This window comes from Pseudophryne corroboree, chromosome 7, assembly GCF_028390025.1.
Source record: "Pseudophryne corroboree isolate aPseCor3 chromosome 7, aPseCor3.hap2, whole genome shotgun sequence".
NCBI lineage: Eukaryota > Metazoa > Chordata > Amphibia > Anura > Myobatrachidae > Pseudophryne > Pseudophryne corroboree.
Genome location: NC_086450.1, coordinates 258,510,283 through 258,516,282, shown reverse-complemented (window position 1 = coordinate 258,516,282; position 6,000 = coordinate 258,510,283).

Sequence of the window (6,000 nt, the reverse complement as noted above, 5' to 3'; positions counted from 1 at the left end):
TGCGTAGCTCTTTGCAAAAGAGAGATATTGGCAAGGAAAAGCTGTCTTGTACCTTTGCATTTTTCTCCCAAACGAAGGACACTAGAAAGAAAATTTTAAAGCCTCCTGTTAGGCTATCATCTACACGGCATAACCCTGAATTTTCCAATGCGCAGCTCTTTGCAAAAGAGAGATATTGGCAAGGAAAAGCTGTCTTGTACCTTTGCATTTTTCTCCCAAACGAAGGACACTAGAAAGAAAATTTTAAAGCCTCCTGTTAGGCCATCATCTACACGGCATAGCCCTGAATTTTCCAATGCGTAGCTCTTTGCCAAAGAGAGATATTGGCAAGGAAAAGCTGTCTTGTACCTTTGCATTTTTCTCCCAAACGAAGGACACTAGAAAGAAAATTGTAAAGCCTCCTGTTAGGCCATCATCTACACGGCATAGCCCTGAATTTTCCAATGCGCAGCTCTTTGCAAAAGAGAGATATTGGCAAGGAAAAGCTGTCTTGTACCTTTGCATTTTTCTCCCAAACGAAGGACACTAGAAAGAAAATTGTAAAGCCGCCTGTTAGGCTATCATCTACACGGCATAGCCCTGAATTTTCCAATGCGCAGCTCTTTGCAAAAGAGAGATATTGGCAAGGAAAAGCTGTCTTGTACCTTTGCATTTTTCTCCCAAACGAAGGACACTAGAAAGAAAATGTTAAAGCCTCCTGTTAGGCCATCATCTACACGGCATAGCCCTGAATTTTCCAATGCGTAGCTCTTTGCAAAAGAGAGATATTGGCAAGGAAAAACTGTCTTGTACCTTTGCATTTTTCTCCCAAACGAAGGACACTAGAAAGAAAATGTTAAAGCCTCCTGTTAGGCCATCATCTACACGGCATAGCCCTGAATTTTCCAATGCGCAGCTCTTTGCAAAAGTGAGATATTGGCAAGGAAAAGCTGTCTTGGACCTTTACATTTTTCTCCCAAACGAAGGACACTAGAAAGAAAAATTTAAAGCCTCCTGTTAGGCCATCATCTACACGGCATAGCCCTGAATTTTCCAATGCGTAGCTCTTTGCAAAAGAGAGATATTGGCAAGGAAAAGCTGTCTTGTACCTTTGCATTTTTCTCCCAAACGAAGGACACTAGAATTTTTTTTTTAAAGCCTCCTGTTAGGCCATCATCTACACGGCATAGCCCTGAATTTTCCAATGCGCAGCTCTTTGCAAAAGTGAGATATTGGCAAGGAAAAGCTGTCTTGTACCTTTACATTTTTCTCCCAAACGAAGGACACTAGAATGAAAATTTTAAAGCCTCCTGTTAGTGCTTCATCTACACGGTATAGCCCTGAATTTTCCAATGCGTAGCTCTTTGCAAAAGAGAGATATTGGCAAGGAAAAGCTATCTAGTACCTTTGCATTTTTCTCCCAAACGAAGGACACTAGAAAGAAAACTTTAAAGCCTCCTGTTAGGCCATCATCTACACGGTATAGCCCTGAATTTTCCAATGCGTAGCTCTTTGCAAAAGAGAGATATTGGCAAGGAAAAGCTGTCTTGTACCTTTGCATTTTTCTCCCAAACGAAGAACACTAGAAAGAAATTTTTAAATTCTCCTGTTAGGCTATCATCTACACGGCATAACCCTGAATTTTCCAATGCGCAGCTCTTTGCAAAAGAGAGATATTGGCAAGGAAAAGCTGTCTTGTACCGTTGCATTTTTCTCCCAAACGAAGGACACTAGAAAGAAAATTTTAAAGCCTCCTGTTAGGCCATCATCTACACGGCATTGCCCTGAATTGTTTCTTAATTCCTTACCTGTGTGCTAATTAGATATCACCTTGTTTTCACATTAAACAGACTTCCACATGAGAAAGCAGCAAGGATGCAGTGGCGTTAATGTTTCCTGGTGTCAACCTATATTATTTCAGTAGACATTGAAATGAGGATGCATCTTGCTGCCTTTCCAATGAAGCAAGTTTAATTTAGTAATAGGTGAAAAACCATCCTTACAAAGGTGTTAATCAGAGACGTGGCTTTGTGGACACTTTTCAGAGAACAAATTTGTTAGCATAAAAATAAAGCCAGAAAATGAAGAGCTGTTTAATCACTCAATTGGATTTTTCTGCCAGCATATTTTTTTTCTCTGCAACCCATTGCTAAATTGTGCTTCCTAGCTGTTTTTTATAAAATCACTGAATCAAATCTAACTCTGATTACATCAGAGAAGGCCAGGTACCCTACACCATAAGAGGGGGTTTGAAATTTTGTCTAGTCTACTTAAATATCACCAAAATCTGAACACAAGGTCAATTACGTCCCTGGGTGGGATTGAACCACCAACCTTTGGGTTAGTAGCCAGACACACTAACCGATTGCGCCACAGAGACACTTTGCAAAAAGTCCATACTGACAAAGGCTAATAACCATACATCTAGAACGTTTCCTAGAAAAACTTTAAAAAGTCAATAATCTGGAGAGTTTTTGTAAGATGTTTCTTCCATCAACCAACGAAGAAACACATTGGTACTTTCCCATGATGAGTGAGTGCTTCAGGATCTCTTGCACTTACACGTGCAGCAGAGTACTGCAATGGAAGCATGCTGGGCCCATATTCCAGAGGTAGGCAGATTGAAACTATCCTCTGCTATATGCATTTTTTTTGTTAATTTAAGTAATCAAAACTGGGATTGATATTTTTGCTCTTTTATTTTTACTTAAAGTACAATAACTTTTACCATTTTAATTTGTTTTAATAGTATATTGACAGTATAGTTTTCTTTAAAAAATCCACTTAATTTTCTTTACCCTATTATTAAAAGGGTAATTGACAAAAACAAACTACATTGTCACCAGAAGAGCAATACAAAATGTACAAGTGATATATTAAAATCATCTTTCCAGCTTGAATTTCAATGATGCATTGGGGCAACGATTTTGTGAGAAACATCTTCACCCTTAAATAAAGATTTTCTTAATTCCTTACCTGTGTGCTAATTAGATATCACCTTGTTTTCACATTAAACAGACTTCCACATGAGAAAGCAGCAAGGATGCAGTGGCGTTAATGTTTCCTGGTGTCAACCTGTATTATTTCAGTAGACATTGAAATGAGGATGCATCTTGCTGCCTTTCCAATGAAGCAAGTTTAATTTAGTAATAGGTGAAAAAACATCCCTACAAAGGTGTTAATCAGAGACTTGGCTTTGTGGACACTTTTCAGAGAACAAATTTTGTTAGTATAAAAATAAAGCCAGAAAATGAAGAGCTGTTTAATCACTCAATTTGATTTTTCTGCCAGCATATTTTTTTTCTCTGCAACCCATTGCTAAATTGTGCTTCCTAGCTGTTTTTTTATAAAATCACTGAATCAAATCTAACTCTGATTACATCAGAGAAGGCCAGGTACCCTACACCATAAGAGGGGGTATGAAAATTTTGACTTGTCTACTTAAATATCACCAAAATCTGATCACAAGGTCAATTACATCCCTGGGTGGGATTGAACCACCAACCTTTGGGTTAGTAGCCGGACACACTAACCGATTGCGCCACAGAGACACTTTGCAAAAAGTACATACTGACAAAGGCTAATAAGCGTACATCTAGAACGTTTCCTAGAAAAACTTTAAAAAGTCAATAATCTGGAGAGTTTTTGTAAGATGTTTCTTCCATCAACCAATGAAGAAACACATTGGTACTTTCCCATGACGAGTGAGTGCTTCAGGATCTCTTGCACTTACATGTGCAGCAGAGTACTGCAATGGAAGCATGCTGGGCCCATAACCCAGAGGTAGGCAGATTGAAACTATCCTCTGCTATATGCATTTTTTTTGTTAATTAAAGTAATCCAAAACTGGGATTGATATTTTAGCTCTTTTATTTTTACTTAAAGTACAATAACTTTTACCATTTTAATTTGTTTTGGTTCAATCATTTTTATTGAAATAGGGTTATGTATATTTCAAATACAGCAAATCAGCAATAGTATAAATGTAACAGGCAATATAACAGAGATGAGAAATTCCGTAAAGGAATTCTGTTGTATTCGCCAGATCTCGTAGTGAAAAACAGTACAATTCTGAATTCAAAGGAAGGTAGGTCAGAGACCCACTATGTTTCTACAAAGTTAAACCTTAATAAAATAACCGGGAGGAGCGGGGGAGATAAACAAAGACGAGACAGGAGAAGGAGGGGCAGTACATATAGGGAATACTCAATCGGATCACTTTGCATTATGTGACAATCAAAGTTAGAACTGAGGAGAAGGATGAGTTAAACTAACAATATAGAATCGAATGTTAAAGTGCTTCAAAGTCTGTGGGGCTAGTGACAGAGATCAGGAAAAAAAATTCTTGTTTCAGTAATAGGGCTCGCCATCCTATCCTTGTAAACCCTGATAGTAGTATAAGTATTGAAAAAGAGGGGTTAAACCATGCTCATGTGAGTAGGGGAGCCTAGAGCAATAGGGGCTGTTGTGTCATATCAAGGGTAGATAGGTAATACTTCCATTTTAGGATAAATTTGTCATAGGAAAGAGAGGGGTCTAGTGCTAAGGAGCGTTTGTCAAAAAGGAGTAGTTGTAGTATACTATTCTTCAGGTCATATAGGGACGGGGCTGATCGTACTGTCCAGTGTGTCAAAATCAGTTTTTTGGACATGGTCAGTATGATTGTGAGTAGAGGGATAATCGATGATGAGTTTGCCGGGAGCGTCCAGTTACTAAAATTCATACAGAGGCAAGCAAGAGGGTCAGCTACCAAGGACGTAGAAAAGAGGTTATTGATAAAAACTAGAACCTTCCTCCAGAATTTTAGTATTTTTGAGCATGACCAAAAGCAATGAAAAAATTTAGCATTCACCATTTTGCATTTGCAGCATTCACCTGTCTCAGAGGGATGCATATATTTTCTCTGGGCCGGGGTGATATAGAGTCGATGTAAAGTCTTAAAATGAACTTCTTGGAGGTAAGCAGATTGGAGGATTTTCATAGTGGTATGATGATGAGAAATTAATACTTGGGTAGAAATAATTTCCGGACAATCCGTGGACCAGGACGTTAGGAGAGGGGTAAGCGGATCTTTATCATTGGAGTCAAGAAGTAATTTATATAGTAAGGCTGTTTTATATTTTCCATTATGTAAGGTCAGGAAAAGTGAGAGTAAAGGGTCTGGAGGAGAGAATGAGAGGATAACTGATTTAATGGTGTCAACATAGTGTCGAGCTTGGAGGTACATGTAGAAGTTGGAGTGTGGAATATCATAAGTCTCACGCAGTGAGGTAAAGGTAAGTATCCGCCCTCCAGGATCAAATAATTTGGTGGCAAGGTCAAGTCCTTTTGTGTGCCAGTTTGAGAAGAAGGGGTTGTGCAGTGAAGGGGGAAAATTAGGGTTGCCCCAGAGAGAAATGTAAGGTGAAATTGCATGATTTCTATTCAGGAGTTTATTTATATGTATCCAGGCGTCGTATGACCCCCTAAATAGAATATGATTCAGAATATGGTGTGGGAGGAGGCGTAGTGGGGTATGTAATAGGGCACTAGGTGAAAATGGGGAGAATATAGCATCATCTAGAGAGCGATCTGTGTATGTAGATTTATTGAAGAGCCTGTCCGAGATATACCTGAAATGTATTGACAAGTGGTAGAGAGTGAAATCCGGGATGCCCAGTCCCCCCAGTCTAGTCGGATATGTTAGCTTAGATAAACTCATCCTGGGTCTCTTACCAGACCACAGAAACGAGGAAATTAGTGAATTTAACATTTGTACATCCGACTTTGGCAGGGGGGAAGGTATCATTTGGAGACAGTAAAAGATTTTTGGAAATATTATAGTCTTGATTACTGCAGCTCTGCCTAGTAAAGACAGGGGGAGTTTGGTCCATGAATTGAGTTGGGTTTTAATCTTGGAGAATAGGGGCAAGAAATTTGCCTTATAAATCTGAAGGGGATCTCGAGTGATAAGGATACCTAAATATTTGACATGGGAGGGCTGGATTGTGAATAGTGCTAAAGTGGGGTTAGTGGCCAAGG